Source organism: Megalobrama amblycephala, linkage group LG9, assembly GCF_018812025.1.
Source record: "Megalobrama amblycephala isolate DHTTF-2021 linkage group LG9, ASM1881202v1, whole genome shotgun sequence".
Lineage (NCBI taxonomy): Eukaryota > Metazoa > Chordata > Actinopteri > Cypriniformes > Xenocyprididae > Megalobrama > Megalobrama amblycephala.
This window is the reverse complement of record NC_063052.1, coordinates 19,329,985-19,347,800: the sequence shown is the minus strand read 5'-3', so window position 1 is coordinate 19,347,800 and position 17,816 is coordinate 19,329,985. Positions and strand designations below refer to the sequence as shown.

Sequence of the window (17,816 nt, the reverse complement as noted above, 5' to 3'; positions counted from 1 at the left end):
ATGCTAAGTGTAACATTTGTAGCATGCAAGTAATGATCAGATAAAGAACTTCTCATCACTGGCTTTAGCACAGTTAAAGCTTGTTGAGAACAACATAGTTTTATTTCATGTAGCCACCCAGAGCCTAACCACAAGGTCTACACTTCAGCATAATGGTAACCTCAAAAAATCGACATAACATAAACTCTTTTAAATGTCAAATATAACTGAACATCAAACTTTAAAAGGTATTACCCTTTACTAAAAAACACATTAAACAGCACTTAAGTTGAACATTTACTGTCCTGATCTTTCCATACGCAAAGCATCCTGGGAACTAGAAATCCACTGCCCAGTTTCAATCAATGCAACATAAATGTTTCATGTAGTCCCAACACAAATGGTTTAGGTTGACCTAACATTTTGCAAATTTAATTTCATTTAACATAATACAATTGAGTGCAAATGCCAATTAAGTAAAAAACTAAAGATTTGTGTTGGTTCAGCTTATTTTATTTAAATAAACTGAACAAGCAGCTAGAATAATTTTTTTGAGTGAATGTAACAAGTATTTATCATACTGTCCTTTAAATAGCATTAAAAATAATGTCAGAAAGATATTAGTTCTGCTGTTGTTCATAAATACCAGTATAGTGATGTTGTACAATGAGGATGTTGTCATGTTGTTGATTTATTAGTGTCCAAATGTATTGTGAGCCAGGGACCTGTCCTTATTGATTCTCAAACTTGGAAGCTAGTGATCTGATTGAGACGCACCCCATGTCTACATACCTAAATGCAGTGAGTTGCTGCGGTGATTGGCTGATGAGATATTTGCATTAACGAGTTGAACAGGTGTTTGTACCTAATAAAGTGGCAGGTGAGTGTAAAACTATTATTTTTTTAGCATTTTAATTTAGAGTTAATATGTTAATAGAAATTATTTATTAATTTAAACACTTTATATCATCATTCGGTCCCCTTCAGAAGACTTCTAAAGGGCCCCTGGTTGGAAACCACTGGTGTAGACTGATTATATAACTCTGACAGATGTTACAACAGCTGTTTTAAAAGCAGCTAGACTATTTAATGAGAACAGTTTATTCACTGTGAGATGGCTTACATTTAAATGTTGAAATGGTAAGATGACAAGTTCTTAATAACTATGTGTTTTAGAAATGAATTTGATTGTTAAATTATGTGGTATGTGTACCTCCAGGGGTGTAGATTTCAGTTTTCCTTTTACATTTCCAGACATTGCAGAAATGTCAGGGTTGTCAATACATTAAAATACATTAAACTTACATTAATTTGTGTGACTGACACACTTAGCAGAACCAGACATTTCTGCAACATTTCACTTGTTAATGAAATGTATACTAAATTAGAAAGAAATACAATTGAAACTGGGAAGTGCCAATTTAGTGTAACTGTTTAGGTGGAGGATTTTGATGAGCTGGGTTGCTGTGAAACTTGGCTTTGGGTAATACACTGAAAAAAAAAATTTGAAGTAGGATTTACTTGAAAAAAGCTTTACTTGAAACAGTTTTCACTCAGAAAAGGCTAGTATACATTTGCCAAGTAAAAGCCTAAACATAATTATAAGTACCTTTAATTAGAAATGTTTAAGTTAAGTTTATTGACTCTTTGTTTGTAAATTTTGCTTAAGTAATGCTTATAAATATATTATGATTTATTGTTTTTTTATATAAAAGAGTCCATCACTGAAGAAAAAAAAAAAAAAAAAAAAAAAACAATATGTAAAATTGACTTTTGCACACATATTTAAGTCAACTTACATATGGAATTAAGTAAACTCTACTTAACTAAGTTAAGTAAAATTAACAAAGAAAAAAAAGTCATTTTAACATAGCCAGTAGGCTAAAAGGTCAAACTATTTCTACTTAGTTGAAGTTTCCTTTGCAATACATTTTACTCAAACGATATACTTTCAAAGTGTATGCTTTACTTAGAAACATCTAAGTAAATAATACAATAGATATTATGGAGACATCATATCTACGTTTCAGAAGTATAATGTTGCACCTGAACGCAGAGACCTCAATTGGTACACAATATACAATGACGGTAACATTCAATGTATCGTTTTTTTTAGTGTGAATGTGCCATTTTGAGTAGAAAATGAACTCCAAATGTCACAAAATGGCAAGTTACTAAACAAAAAATCTGCCTTATTAATTATTCAAGGCCCAGTGCATGATGGGAACACCAGTATCAGAAAAGTTGAGTAGTTTTACTTAATTTTATAATGTTGATATTTACGTTTTAATTTCTACAAGCTTAAATTGAGTATTAATATTTACTTGTATATTTGCCTGTATGTATGTACTGAAATTTTGTATGTAAAAATTACATTTGTTTTTTCTGTAATATTTACTTCACCATAAAATCATGTTTTACAGTGTACTACAAATGCGCAAAACTGTAATAAATAATTATTTCATTAAAAGGAAAATGAATTATGGCATGGACAAGCTTGCTACGCTTATGATGATCTACACAGGAAATATTATGCATTAATTATAAGATTAAACAGAATGAACACACAAAAGGACTGGTTTACTATTACAGCACTATTGTACATAGGGTCATAACAGCTTGACAATTTTGGTAAAATGCAGCGAGGGAAGGTCAGCAAGAAGCTTATAAGACAGACTGTTAAGAAAAACTCTCTTTTTTTCAAGTGCTCAGAACACTGATCTGCAAATTCACATCGCATTAGTTACAGAGCCTAAACTAAACTTTAGCACTTTGAGAGTCAAATCCTGATGGGATAGGCTGTTGAAAACAGCATACATTGTGTATATTTTGGGTGCTGTCAGAAGGTGTCGTATTTATAGATGTTCCATTACACTTCACTGGCTTCATTTTCCTTCATTTGTCTACTGATTCTTAAAATACTTTTAAAAAATGCATACTGCTTTGTCTTAATCTTTTATCTCAGAATGTTTCTAAACATGGAAACTTACAGTGTTAGATTTCACTGGATGAAAAGGGCTAAATGTTTTTAGCTTGAATGTTTTAAATGGTTTTAGCTCCAGTCGATGACAGACTTTATACAAACTCTGTGCTTTTTTAATGCGATGATAAACAGCTAATAAACCAACTCCGTACAGTATGCTGAATGCATGCTATCTTATAATGCTACATGTTTCATATCACATTTGAAAATCTGATGATGGTAACAAGGAACAGGGAAGATTTTTGTTTTGTTTTAGGAGCTGCTTGCCTCTGACCTACTTATCAAAAAAACAAAAATAAAACTTCCTTCATGACTGTATAGACTCCCTTATGAAAAAGAAGTATACTTCAAGTTCATTTTATGAAGTATACTTAAGTAATGTTCAAGTATATTTTTAAGTATACCTTATGTAGTAAGTATACTAATGTCAATGTACTAGTAGTAAAATTCTAAGTGTACTATACTGCTTGGGACAAAATTGGCCTAAATTTAGTATATATAAAAAGTATACATTCAAGTATACTATAAGTGTAACAATAATAAACTTTATGTGCATAACTAGTTCACAACTACGTTTCTCATTTGTACTGCACCTGTACTACAAGTGAACGTATAAGTATACAAGTAGTTCAGTATTTTAATACTTTTTTTGTTTTTTTGTTTATGAAAGTATACTCATAGTTTAGTATTTTTATTTTGCAAGTTTACTTGTAAGTTTTCTTTAAGTGAACACATCATACTTATTAGTTTACTATTAATACATTATTTTCGCACTTTAAGTATACTACTATTTTCCAATTTTTATAGGCTACTTGAAATATACCTTTAACTGTACTTTAATTTTAAAAACATTTAATTCTACCTTCATGTGTACTTTTTATCAGCACTGGAATGTGTGTAAGTTTTATTTAAAAAAGGCAATATTATAAAACAAAAAGCTGAGAAAACTGCATTTTTTGTCAGACTTCGTCCAGATGTGATTCAGAACGATGATCAAAATAGATGGAGTAGATCAAGTCCATCAACACCGCCAAAGCTTTACAGTCCTATAGCTCGTCCTTGACATTTCATTCAGTAACATTAGGCAGTGATGCCTAATGATTTATATGCTGTTTAATGTTTGATGATTGTGTTATTTTAAATTTGTATGAGCAATCTTCTAGCACTTGTTTGAGATGGTCCTCACTGCAGAACACAAGATCCAGGGGGTGAGGTTGGATCCAGATCCAACTACATATCCCTAAACCTATCCATCTCCACCCCCTGGATCTGGATCTGGATCCTGGATCGTATGTTCTGCAGTGAGGAGCTACTGTGCTTATTTCTGCTTCTTCTTCGCTTGTGTTTTGATAGGGAGATTCTGTACTCTTTCAGAAGATGCGTAATAGCGCCCCCTACCGAATAACAGTGGAAACACTGATAGCCTGAAAATTCTGTCAATGGCGAAGAGAGTACAGTAGATTTGAAGTAAATTCCTATGTACACTACAGTGGACTCATTCATTCATTTCATTCATTGATCCTACAACCATATAGCCTATAAGAATTCAGATACTCAGAATAAGGAACATATCTGTTTTCTTTAACAATCAGTAGGCTAGCTACTTTCAAACAATGTAAGTTTATAAGACTGTTTATAAAACCATGTGAAAAAAGTATAATTAATATTAATCCATCAAAAGATTAAACACAACTACAAGCCAAGTATAGAATACTTAATTATACTTTTAAGTATATCTCAATCAAAAGATTGAGTATAAGTAGGCCAAATACACTTTTCTAGACTTTTCTGTCAAAGTTATACTTAAGTGCAATTTTAAGTATATTTCTGAGAAGTATATAAAAAGTAGAATGAAAGTATACTTTCTTATTTTTAGTTTAAAAGAAGTATACTAATAGCACACTTGAAAAAAAGTTATTTTATAAGTGAAGAATATAAGCTCATAAGTGAAGAATAATTCATACTTTTTGGAACTTACATAACATAAAGAACTGTGTACGACATATGTCTGTAACATTTAGTTTAGTTTCAGTTTCGCGTTTCATGGACTTTTATTTTTGTTTCTCATTGTTTTCAGTTTTTTCTTTCTGTTTCCTTGGTTGACACAGTTTCCAAGGGCGCATCTCACTCAGCACCTTAGCTTCCAAGGTTGTGAATCAGTATCATGTACAGGAATTCAGGCTCTGGTAAGTACCCTGGCTCACTACACATTGGGACACTGACTCTATTTCTGGCAACATGATGTCCTCATTGTACAACAGAACTACTTGTATTTATGAACAAAAGCAGAACTGATATCTTTTTAAAGTACATTATGATAAATGATATGATAAATATTATTATTATTATTATTATTATTATACATGCTGTAATTAACTTGTTGCATTTAGATACATTTATACATATATATATTTTTTCCTTTCTTTAATTTCCTATTTAGTTTTTTGTTGTTGTTTAGGTGGAGGCTTTAAATAAGCCCTTTGGGTTTTTTGCCTCTCCCTGCACAGTATATGGATTCTACTTTTGTTTTTTATTGTATATATTTTATATTTGCAAATAAACTAAACTTAAACCTAAATTGCTTGTTACATATACTATATGTGAAACATTTCAACTGTAAATAAATTATAAATGTCAGCTAAATTATGTTAATTACCTGTCTAACAATGTATATGTTTATGCTGAAATATAGCTAATTATACAATGATTTGTATTTAAAAAAAAAACATATCATGTGTAGTGAGTTGGTTCACATGATTTATGTTTCGTGTTCCAGAACTTCCATTAAGTAAGTATAGTAAGCATCGATGCTCCCTGGTTTTCATGGCGCATTATGGGACTATTTAGGAAGTGAACTAAGGACCAGCATAAACCAGCTCAAACCAGCTGCCATGCTTTAAAATGTATACCTAATCAACATCCAAAATATGTGCAGAAATAAATGAATGTTCGACTATGGTGAATATTCTGGCTTTGGTAAATGGTTTTCTCGCGCATGTAGGATTATTTTTATAGACATTTTCCCTTTTTATAGATATATTTTATATGTATTATAACAGAGCTGTAAAAGTAAATTGAAGTATGACAATGGTAGAATCATAATAGTGTTTTTATAAATAGATTGAGTTTTTTTAAACAAAAAATATTTGTTTATAATGAATTGAAGTTGTGAAATATATAACATGGATTAAACAATTTATTTAATAGTAAAAAAAAATAATAGTATCACAAATGTAACTTAATAAAATACACATGCACACATAGACAACATAGACAAACATATTCTGTACACATCAGACAAGCAATGGTCATTCTCAAATAATTAACTGCAAGATGAAATCTGAAAGAATATACTATAAATGTAACATGAAACACATATCTGAAGAGAGCACCCACTATTGATAACTATGCAGTATAATAGTTATTAAATTACTAACACACCAACTGGTAGTTTTCTTTAAAAATATGACTGGAGTAAAAAGAGACACCCCTAAAATCAAAACAACTGACTAATATGGCCTATTCTAAATTGAGAAAATTAGTCTAGACAAATTTAGTCTATGCTACCAAATAAGCAATAAGGTTGACAAATTGAAATTTTTTTGGTTTGTAGAATTAAACATGGCCACTAGATGGCATGCGTGATTAGTGGAACAAGTCCCACACATCATCTGGCAGTATTGATGCCCTTCCAGCCATTGATGTCCTGTGAATGCTACATAACAGGGATATCATTATTATAGTTAACTAAAACTAAAACCATAAAAAACAACAACATTTTAGTTACTTGAAATAAAATGAACATTAACTGAAATGAAACAACATTTCCCATTTTACAACTAAAAATAAAACTATATATATATATATATATATATATATATATATATATATATATATATATATATATATATATATATATATATATATATATATATATATATATATATATATATATATATTTTTTTTTTTTATGTATTTTTACTAGTGGGTGCAGGACACTAGTTCATTTATGTAAGTGAGGATAGCAAAATAAAGAAAAGGTTACATATTATACCCAAAAATTCTTCATACAGTGGACTACCAGTAAAATTGATTAAAAAAAATTGGAACCAAAAATTATTCAGACCTGACCATGTTTTTCTTAAGTGTTATTTGACATAATCAAGATTATTTTTTTTCTGACACAGTTTAACTCTGAGATCTTGTCATATTTTATTACCATTTAAAAAAAAAAAAAAAAAAACTATAGTGAATAAACTGTATTAATGAATGAAATGTTCAAGATGTCTGAATAATATATATATATATATATATATATATATATATATATATATAAACTTATATAAATAACACAACACACAACAAATACTAAAACTTTAACTAAAATTAAAATGAAAAAGGGAAAATATAAAAACAAAAAACATTAACAACAAATATAATACGATGTCAATGATACTAAAATAACACTGCTTTGAACCACAGAGTGAGTGGATAAAAGCTCCAAACTCAAAATTCATATTTAAAAACAAGCTGACATAGGGTGAGCAGTAAATTTAATATAGTAAATGGCATGGCTTTTGCAGTACAGACAAACAATATCACATTTAATTAATAAAGTTATTTAAAACATATTTCGTTAATACAATTACCTTAACATTATACAATAACATATGTTACAACTTAAATATAAAATGTAATTATAAAATAAATAAATTAACAAAACATAGGCTACATTTAAAAGGAGGGATTTACGGTAGCAACCTGGCAACCTTTTGATTTTATTGGCAAGTTCGAGCTTTTCCTTGTCACATGATCTGCCAGACTGCCAGCAATGGAAGAGATAGAACCGCCACAGGTTTGCAGAGGAGGAATTCCAGGTGAGACACCTGGCAACCCGTGATCTCTCGCTTGATCAGAGAAGGTAGAAACCTGACAGTCAACCAACTGCTGCGGTCGATAAACACGAGTTGACATAAGGTTAACTGAACTAACGCAACCCACAGCAACGCCATGAGAGGGCTCTGGATTAGGACATATTAATCCAAGAACATTTCGGATATTTCTTTGTTTCATCTCATCTCATTTTGGGAGTTTGTGGATCTGACAGAGTTTGACTGACAGCCGCAAGGTTAACCTGGGTTTCCTGTGTACAAAACTCTTCACGGCTTAAGAAAAGTTTTATGGAGGGATTTTATTAATTCATCCATACAGGTAATGCGTTTTAAGTTCTAGAAATGTCGTAATTAGTAATAAAAGGTGATGTTTTAATATTGTTAATCATTAGCCGCTAACGGCTAATAGCTCAACAACCTGTTGCTCTGTTTCAAAACATCATCAGCAAACCAGGAAATAATAACAATAAACAATTTAAAAAAAGAATGTAAACACTCGAAGCAAATCATTTCAACACAAACCGTCTAAAGAATAATTGTTTAATGAATTGTGTCATGTAATTTAGTTAATGATCAAGTGACTTTTGTTTTGAGTCAGGTTAGCATCCGTTCTGTGATTCACCTTTACAACGTGAACACCTTACACTGATTTGCAGTCTATATGTTGACTGAGTTTTCAGCCTTGTGATTCGGCCGGTTTGGGATGAACGTTCTCGTCGTTGACATGCACGAATTCATTACATTCCCCACATGGTTTCTGTTGGCGTGGGCAAGTTTCAGCAGGCACAGGTGATGTTCGGGTAGAAACTCACAGAAAGAGCAACCTCAGGGTTTGTTTTCTGACGGAGACGCATTGAACACACATACAGCAGGAATTAGAATACCTGCTGCTGTTCTGATAGCTCTATTTATTATAAAGTTCAGGGAAGGCTTAAGTGGCAAAAGTGCCATGCAAGTGATAATTATGACACTACTGTAAGTCATAATTATGAGAATAGAGAGTCTTATGACATAAAAATATGAAACTGACATATTAAGTCATAATTATGACATTAAAAGTCATAACCTATACTGTGAAAGTGAATGCACTGTAACTTTGCTGGTGGCGGTGTCCATCTGAATACTATGGAAACCCATTTCTGCCACATAAGGGCATTTTTTTTTTCTCGTAAATCAGAATGATGACATTCTAGTAATGAATATGAGATTAAAAAGTTTAAATTATGACATACTACTTTTTTTTTTTTACTTTTTATGCCATAGTGATATATATATATATATATATATATATATATATATATATATATATATATATATAATATTAAAATATGACACTTTTCAAGGGTTAGTTCACCCAAAAATGAAAGTTCTGTCATTTATTACTCACCCTCATGCTGTTCCACACCCGTAAAACCTTCGTTAATCTTTGGAACGCAAATTAAGATATTTTTGTTGAAATCCAATGACATTTCCTCTCTCAAGATCCATAAAGGTACTGAAAACATATTTAAATCAGTTCTATCTTAATATTATAAAGCGACGAGAATATTTTTGTTGTGCCAAAAAAATCAAAATAATGACTTATATAGTGATGGCCAATTTCAAAACAATGCTTCAGGAAGCTTCGGAGCATTATGAATCAGCGTGTCGAATCAGAGTATCGAATCATGATTCGGATCACGTGTCAAACTGGCAAACTGCTGAAATCACGTGACTTGGAAATGACTTTGACGCTCTGAACTGCTGATTCGACATGCTGATTCGTTATGCTCCAAAGCTTCCTGAAGCATTGTTTTGAAATCGGCCATCACTATATAAGTCGTTATTTTGATTTTTTGGCACACCAAAAATATTCTCGTTGCTTTATAATATTAAGATAGAACCACTTTACTCACATGAACTGATTTAAATATGTTTTTAGTGAGGAAATGTCATTGCTTGCAGCTATGGGGGCCTCACTGAGCCATCAGATTTCAACAAAAATATCTTAATTTGTGTTTTGAAGATTAATGAAGGTCTTATGGGGGTGGAACGGCTTGAGGGTGAGTAATAAATTACATTATTTTAATTTTTGGTTGAACTAACCCTTTAATGTCAGAATTTTCTTTTTAATTTCATAATTATGATTTAGTATGTTATAATTATCACTTAGTATGCAATCTTTTTAACTTTCTAAATACCATAACTATGGCACAAAACTAAAAAAAATGACTTAGTATTTCAGTTTAAACTTTGTCCCCCGCTTTCACAGACAAGACTTAAGCTAGTCCTGGACTAAAATGCAAGTTTGAGCGTTTTTAACTAAAAGGAACTTGCACTGTCATATCTTAAAATATGTCTGTGTCATTGTTTTGTCTCAAGATGCACACCAGTAATGTTTTTTTCTATTAAAAGTTTATAAAAGCTACTTAAATGCCCTAATTGAACTAAGGCCTAATCCTGGTTTAGGCTAAGCCCTGTCTGTGAAACCAGGCCTTTATATCATAATTTTGACATAATTATGACTTGCAGTATTATGTCATGTCATGAATTTGGCTGTAGATCTCATAACTTTGACTTTTTGTATCAAATTCTGCTTTTTAATCTCACAATTATGACTTGGTAGTTTGCCATAATTATTAAATTTGATGTCATAATGAAGATTTTCCAAAGCATGTGGTAGAAATGGGCTTCCATAGACTACAGAGTGGACTCTGGGTTAATCATAAATGAAAAATGTGGCTGTGTGTATTGCAAATGTTGCAGTGATTTTGTTCAGTAATGGCCTAGTTCAAGCTTGACTGTGTCTCATTTAACCTCTATTCATCTTGTCAGCGAATCTAACAATGACTGTGTCAGACAATGAAGGATTGTTTAGCTGAGGTCAGAGCTCTTGATGCTCTTTAGGATGGTGAAGTGCACTGTAAGCGTCCTGATATTGCTGTTATAATGTCATTTTAGTCCTCTGAGCAACTTCAGGTTTTATCTCAGGCTGTCTTTGAGTATGTTTCTGCATCATTACGCACAGTTGATGGTTAACTTGTGAGTTTAATGGCTAATGAGAGGATTCACACTGCATGTTTTTAGTCACAAAGACATTTGTGCAGTTCTGCCTTTTTTATTAGTTTAATTAAACTGAAAGAATATTCACGCTAGTTGACAATTGACAATAAAATGACAATTTTCATATGAATGAAGTGTTACATATCTCTTAATATCCTTTTATATTTTTGTTTTTAACAAACTTTTCTGTTGGTATCCATATTTTTAAGGTCTATATGTTTCTATTCCAGAGATATTGGGATCTCAATATGGCTCTAAGGCTCCATTCAGACTGTCAGTCCAAATCCGATTTTTGTGCATCTGATCAGTTTTAGCAAGTGTGAATTGCAAAAAATCACATGAAATGCGATTTTTTACAAATCTGTTTCAAGCTACATTCATATGTGGTTTGCATTTCTGGAAATCTGTTTCAGTCTGACTGCTCTGATCGAATTTTGCGTGTTTTATGTGGCTTTTTCACGGCATATAAAACATAAACGTCAGGCGTTGTTATAAGTCGCTGCAGAAACAAGGTTGTGTTGTTGCAATGTGCTGGACGAGCAGAAAATGACAATATTCAATTGTACACATTTTCAGTGGTCAAAAACCAAATGAAAAGAACCAAAAACCAAACCACTTTGCAATTTGCATACAGCTGATACTTTTTTCTCTTTTAAAGAGGAATATTTGAAGAACAAATAATGTAGAAACTAGAAATGTATCTCGTTGATCAACACATACCTGTCTGAGTGCCATAAACATTCTTTTTCTGAAGTTTCAGTGCTTATAACTCTAAAGTCAACAAATTTTACTAATAGACCTACCAGTGTGTAAAAAAAAAAAAAAAAAAGATGCTGCTATCTTTCTAAAGTAATTTTTACCTCCTTCTCTCCCCCAAAATATGAATGGGAAACACTGCATCCATCATAGAAGTAATCCATACGGCTCCAGGGGGTTAATAAAGGCCTTCTGAAGCAAGGAAAATGATGGGTTTTTGTAAGAAAATATCTATATTTAAAAATATCCATATTTAAAACTTTATAAACTAGCGCTACTCCTACGTCTCGTAAATCAATGCTCACTAACCCCCTTTACTAATGTTATTCTAGGAGATGTGTGGAAATGTTGATGTCAAACACGATTGATTGTTGTACAGTATGTCTGGAAACCTTGATGTGGTCAATTTCAATCAAGTCTTTCAAATGAGATTTGACAGCTTCTATTTGCTGCCCAAGTCATATTGACTTTTTAGAGCTGGAACGATGCGTCAATGTAATTGATTACATAGACTACGCACTGTTTATGCTCATCCCTAATTCCCTCATGTTTCACACAAAACAAAACTCTAGAGCAGATGCTAATGGCTATTATGGTAGCACCGGTTAACTAACAACCGCATTTAGCGACAGTACAAAAACGGGAAGTTTTATCACAACGGGAAGTTTTATAACATCGGGAAGTTTTATCACAATTGACAGCATGTTATTAAATAAACGAGTAATTGAGGTGTGAGTTCATCCATCTGAAATTTTGAACAACCAACAAGGACTATTAGTGATATTAGTTTGCAAGGCAAACTAAACGTATTTAATCTATAGTGCTATTTGAGTCAGTGTTGGCTGCAAAGATGAAGTTGCTGATGCTGACAAACCAAACCCCCCCAAACAAACAAACAAACAAACCACACGAGAGATTGCGCGTGCACCTCCAACCTAAGCGCGCTAATACTTAAGATTCCACACTCCTCCGCATTAACACTAATAATTTACCTTTTGGACCATATAAAGATGCATTTATTGACTTGTACAAACTCCTCTATATTTAAAGGTGCCCTAGAATAAAAAATTGAATTTATATTGGCATAGTTAAATAACAAGAGTTCAGTACATGGAAATGACATACAGTGAGTCTCAAACTCCATTGTTTCCTCCTCCTTATATAAATCTCATTTGTTTAAAAGACCTCCGAAGAACAGGCGAATCTCAACATAACACCGACTGTTACGTAACAGTTGGGGTGTACGCCCCCAATATTTGCATATGCCAGCCCAATGAGCCCATGATCGAGGCATTACACAAGGGCAGCCAGTAACGTCTGGATGTGCACAGCTGAATCGTCAGACTAGGTAAGCAAGCAAGAACAACAGCGAAAAATGGCAGATAGAGCAATAATAACTGGCATGATCCATGATATCATGATATTTTTTAGTGATATTTGTAAATTGTCTTTCTAAATGTTTCATTAGCATGTTGCTAATGTACTGTTAAATGTGGTTAAAGTTACCATCGTTTCTTACTGTATTCACAGAGACAAGAGCCGTCGCTATTTTCATTTTTAAACACTTGCAGTCTGTATAATTCATAAACACAACTTCATTCTTTATAAATCTCTCCAACAGTGTGTATTGTTAGCTTTAGCTACGAAGCAAAACCTCAAACTCATTCAGAATCAAACATCCAAATAAATACAATACTCAAATAATCCGACGCATGCATGCAGTATGCATGACGAACATCTTGTAAAGATCCATTTTGAGGGTTATATTAGCTGTGTAAACTGTGTTTATGCTGGTTAAAGCAAGCTCGAGCTCCGTGGGCGGGGAGCACGAGAATTAAAGGGGCCGCAACCTATATATCGGTGCATAGTTAATGATGCCCCAAAATAGGCAGTTAAAAAAATGAATTAAAAAAAATCAATGGGCTGAAACTTCACAGACACATTCAGGGGACACCTTAGACTTATATTACATTTTGTAAAAAAAACGTTCGATGGCACCTTTAAGACATCTCCTGTCTTCGACATTTGAAGACATATAAGCAACTGTGGGGATGTTCAAAACAGCAGCATGGCACATTTGACCATCATTCACAGAGAGCGAAGGCTGCTTTGAGACTTTAAATAGCAAGTAAAATAGCCTTTTGTTGTCATATTGCCGTTGACTGAAATTCCAAAATGCTTGTTCAGTGAACATCTGCCTATTAAAAAAAATCTTTGGGAACTGACTGATCTGTGTGCTTGTTTAATTTCATAAAATAATAATAACATTTATTTAAATTGTGAATATTGTCAAATAATAATGTAATAAAATGTTAAAAGTTTTCCTTATGAGTTTTCCTCATATTTATTTTATTATTAAAAAAAAAGCGTTTTGCGCATATTTACAAACTGTAATTGGCCAGCTCCCCCTGTCAATGATCTAGCGCCCCCTCAGCACCTGCGTTCAAAATTCTCTGGCGCCGCCCCTGCTAGTTGTCCAGTTGTCCAGAATTCATTGATAGCATGGTTGTAAGTCCTCAAAATTAGCAGGTGTCAGTTTGGTTACAGAATGGGGTTTTCATTCACGTAAAAAAACAAAACATTGTATAAACACAACCGTATTAATCGGCTCTGCCGTACTAGCAGGCGCATCTGCTCTAGGTTTTTGTTTTGTGTAAAACATAATGGGATTAGTGATGAATACAAACTGTGTAATCGATTACTTTGATGCGTCGTTCCAGCCCTACTGTTTTTGTTAAACTTTATGTTCTTGTTCTTGTTTTTGTTGTTGTTGTAATTTTTGGAGCTTGTCAAACCTCTTTCCTCATTCACTCTTATTGTGTGAAAAACTGCAAGACATTGTGCAAATTTACTCATCTTGTGTTCTTTCGAAGAAAGTCTATTGTGGAAGAATTGTTCCTTTAATTTTAAGGGGTCATGAACTGCGTTGTTTTATAATGTTTCATGGGGTGCACTTATAATGCTAGTATGCTTTTTACATCATATGTCATACTTTAAAAATAAAAGGCATTTTTCCTTTAATCCTACTGGGTCATTCTGTGTCAAATGAACCAAATTTCAGAAACATACCCAGCTCAAATTTTTGCTTTTGTAATTTTTTTTTTTTTTTTTTTCTTTTACAAAATAGTGGATTATTCCGTGAATATACATCTGTGACATTAAATATTTTGGCTTTCATTTTCATTGTTCCGGGACGAGTCATTCGCTGGGCCTGGTGTCAATAAATTTTTTTACTGGACTAACAAGGAAATTTTCAGTTCTGAAACTTACAAGATATTCTTATAGTATGATGATCTCTTATATATCAAGTTCTCAAGGAAAAGTTGATTTCTCAATTCACGACCCCTTTAATGGCGCAGCAGAATGTGGGATTTTGCATGACAGTTTCTGTGACATGTGTTGCATGTGTGGGGCTGGTTTGAGCTAAAAATCTAGGTTGCACTTTAAACTCTCACAGCTATGTAAATACAGTGACGCGGGGTCACTTTACACAACCAGTCAGTCCAGTTCCGTCTCATTTGTGTCAGGCTTTCGCCACGCTTAAGTTTCTCTGCTGTGGGGATGTTTGACTCATTCATGTGGTTGGTTATGTGTTTTATTCATTTTATGAACATATCCCTGCAGTCCACATTGTGCTGTTCACCTCACATGCACTTTCACAGCACTGGCTGTCATGTGATTGCTCAGCAAAATGGCGGCCCAAGGTGTTTTTTGCTCATGTTTCCTACTCTAGATGGAGGTGTTACAAAGGTGCAGGAGTTCTGTACGTAAAGTGTTGATCATTTTGTTGCTTTGCCTATACTGTTAAGATAGTAATGTTAATATATCTCTGAATTATAATGGACCTTGATTGAAAATTGAATGATTTTAGTGTGAGTTTCTGTTCAGTTGTTACTTTGAAACATTCCTGTGTTTTGTTGTATAACTGCAACAGTATTATGAAGCATTTTAAATGAAGCATTATCAAAGCATTTTAAAACAAGATGGCTTTTATATGAATATGGGCTGGACTGCCAGAGAATTGTCAAAGCACAGAACTGTAACAGAGTTTTTCTTCAGAGGTCATTTGTCTTAACATGTCCTGAGCGTGCTGTTCAAGCTAACTTCAGCTGTACTGCATTTTTTTCAACTGTACAGTGTTCAAAGAGTTGTCGGACCAGTTTGACGAAACGGGTTAGACTGTGTACCTTACAAATGAGTTAATCCATCTGCACTATTTTATTTAGGCCTACTTGTTTATTTTCTTTCTTTTCATTCATTTTTTTTAATCACTATATTGTGTTAATGTAGAACAATGCTGGAGATCAGATATCTTTTTAGGCAACAAGATCAGATATCTTTTTTCTGTTGTCAAAACAACAGAAAGCATGATTGATTAACCTTATTTTTTTCGAATGAAGATACATGTCGGTCAATAAGCAGTGGAAAAGAACACGCGGTGTACGCGGCGACTGACACACAGCATAAGTGCATGTACAGAAAGCCACGTCTATCAGCATGCGATAGCAAATTCAGTTGTCTTTCACATCTTATTGTGCTTGAATGTAGGGCCCTATGAAATCCGTTTTATTTTTTCCCAAATTCCGTTTTTTCCGTTTTAATTTTTCTGGATTCCATTTTTTTCCATTTTATTTACTTTTTGACTCCATTTTAATGGTTAATTTTAGTAATCAAAAAACATGTCTAATTAATTGAAATAATGAATCTTGTCCAATTTACCAACAATTTAATAAAAGTTTAACAAAAAAAATAATTTTTTTTAAGGCCCTATGATAAACGTTTTATTCTTTCCCCTCAACTTTTATTTTTACCAAATTCTGTTTTCAGGATTCCATTTTAATGGTTTAATTCCATTTTAATAATAAAAAAGCATGTCTAATTAATTGAATTCTTAAAAAAAACAATATTTATTAATTAAAAAATATTTTTATGAATTTTTTTTTCAGAAGTTCTGTTGTGTACATTTTTCTGGCAATCAAATGAACGCATACTATTTAATTTCTCTTTTAATCATGAAATTATACTTTTTTGTCAAACAACGTGCTGCACAACAGAGCTTGACTGTTAAAATTAAAACATGGAAGAAACACTGAGATTATTGTTTAAAAATATATTTTAATTTATTGTTAAATTAATTTATCTAAATTCTACTGTACAACAGTAATATGTTTCTGTCAAGTTAAATCAAACTTTTATTTTGACGGTTTGCCTAGAGCTTTGAGTTTCTCTGTGTTTATGATGGCAGTTTTCTCAAACGAAGCGGTTAAATGCTGATGAAGTGACTTTCAGAGCAGCTCTGGAGATGAATTTGTGTGTTCATATAGTGAGGCGACAGAGGGCGAAAACACTGCGAGCGTCGCATGTGCTTCAGCGTGCATGCGCGAGGCGATGTGAGGTAAATGAAACTGCGCTTCCGCATCATTCATTTCAGAGTCACACAGGCATGCAGGATTCATGTTTAAATAGTCTTTCTGCGGTTTAATATTCACAGACACTAGTCTATATCGCAATTTAATTTAAGTGCACTGACCTGCTTTTAATTCATTCATCAAAAATTTGACAAATTCTGTGACATTCCGCGTTATATAGTAAATTCCGTTTTTATGAATGGATTCCGCGATTCAGTCCGCGATTTCGTGATCGCGGAAATTATAAGGCCCTATGAATGGTCGAATATATACACAATTAAGTCAAAATGCCCATGGTGTGGAGTATGTATGTAAACACAGCCAGTTATGTCCCAAAGAAAAAGTAAACAGTTGGGTGTAAACTGGATGTGTATCAGTATAATGGATTCGTATGTTTGGTCTTAAAGTGACAGCAGCCTAATATACCTACCTGCTGCTCTGTGTCATTAATGTGAATCACACAAAAGAGAAAATAACATCAGAAGGAATTTTGAAAGAACAGCTTCTTCTTCTTCTTCCCTGCCGATTGTACTAAAGTGATTATTTCCAAATTCGCAATTCAATAATAAATCTCTAATAAATCATGAATCGGTTAGCCTTGACTGGCAATTCGATTCGCCTCCACCAAACGGTTTTGATCAGAATAATCAATGCGACTTGGGAAATGGAGTGGAAGTGCCCAGGTGGAGCAGAGAGGCAAAACTACTGACCTGTTCAGGACTTCAAGTGCAGGCCAGTTTCATCTGTAAATGTAAA

The 17,816-nt window shown here is 32.9% G+C and overlaps 1 protein-coding gene across 1 annotated transcript in view; it reads left to right on the top strand.

Annotated features, from left to right (window-relative positions):
- The first annotated feature begins 7,767 nt into the window (after positions 1-7,767).
- phactr4a (phosphatase and actin regulator 4a) overlaps positions 7,768-17,816 on the top strand; it is a 68,224-nt gene continuing 58,175 nt past the window's right edge. Inside the window, exon 1 of the mRNA XM_048202004.1 lies at positions 7,768-8,173. The gene's annotated coding sequence lies outside the window, so the exon portion shown is untranslated. The remainder of the gene's footprint in view (positions 8,174-17,816) is intronic.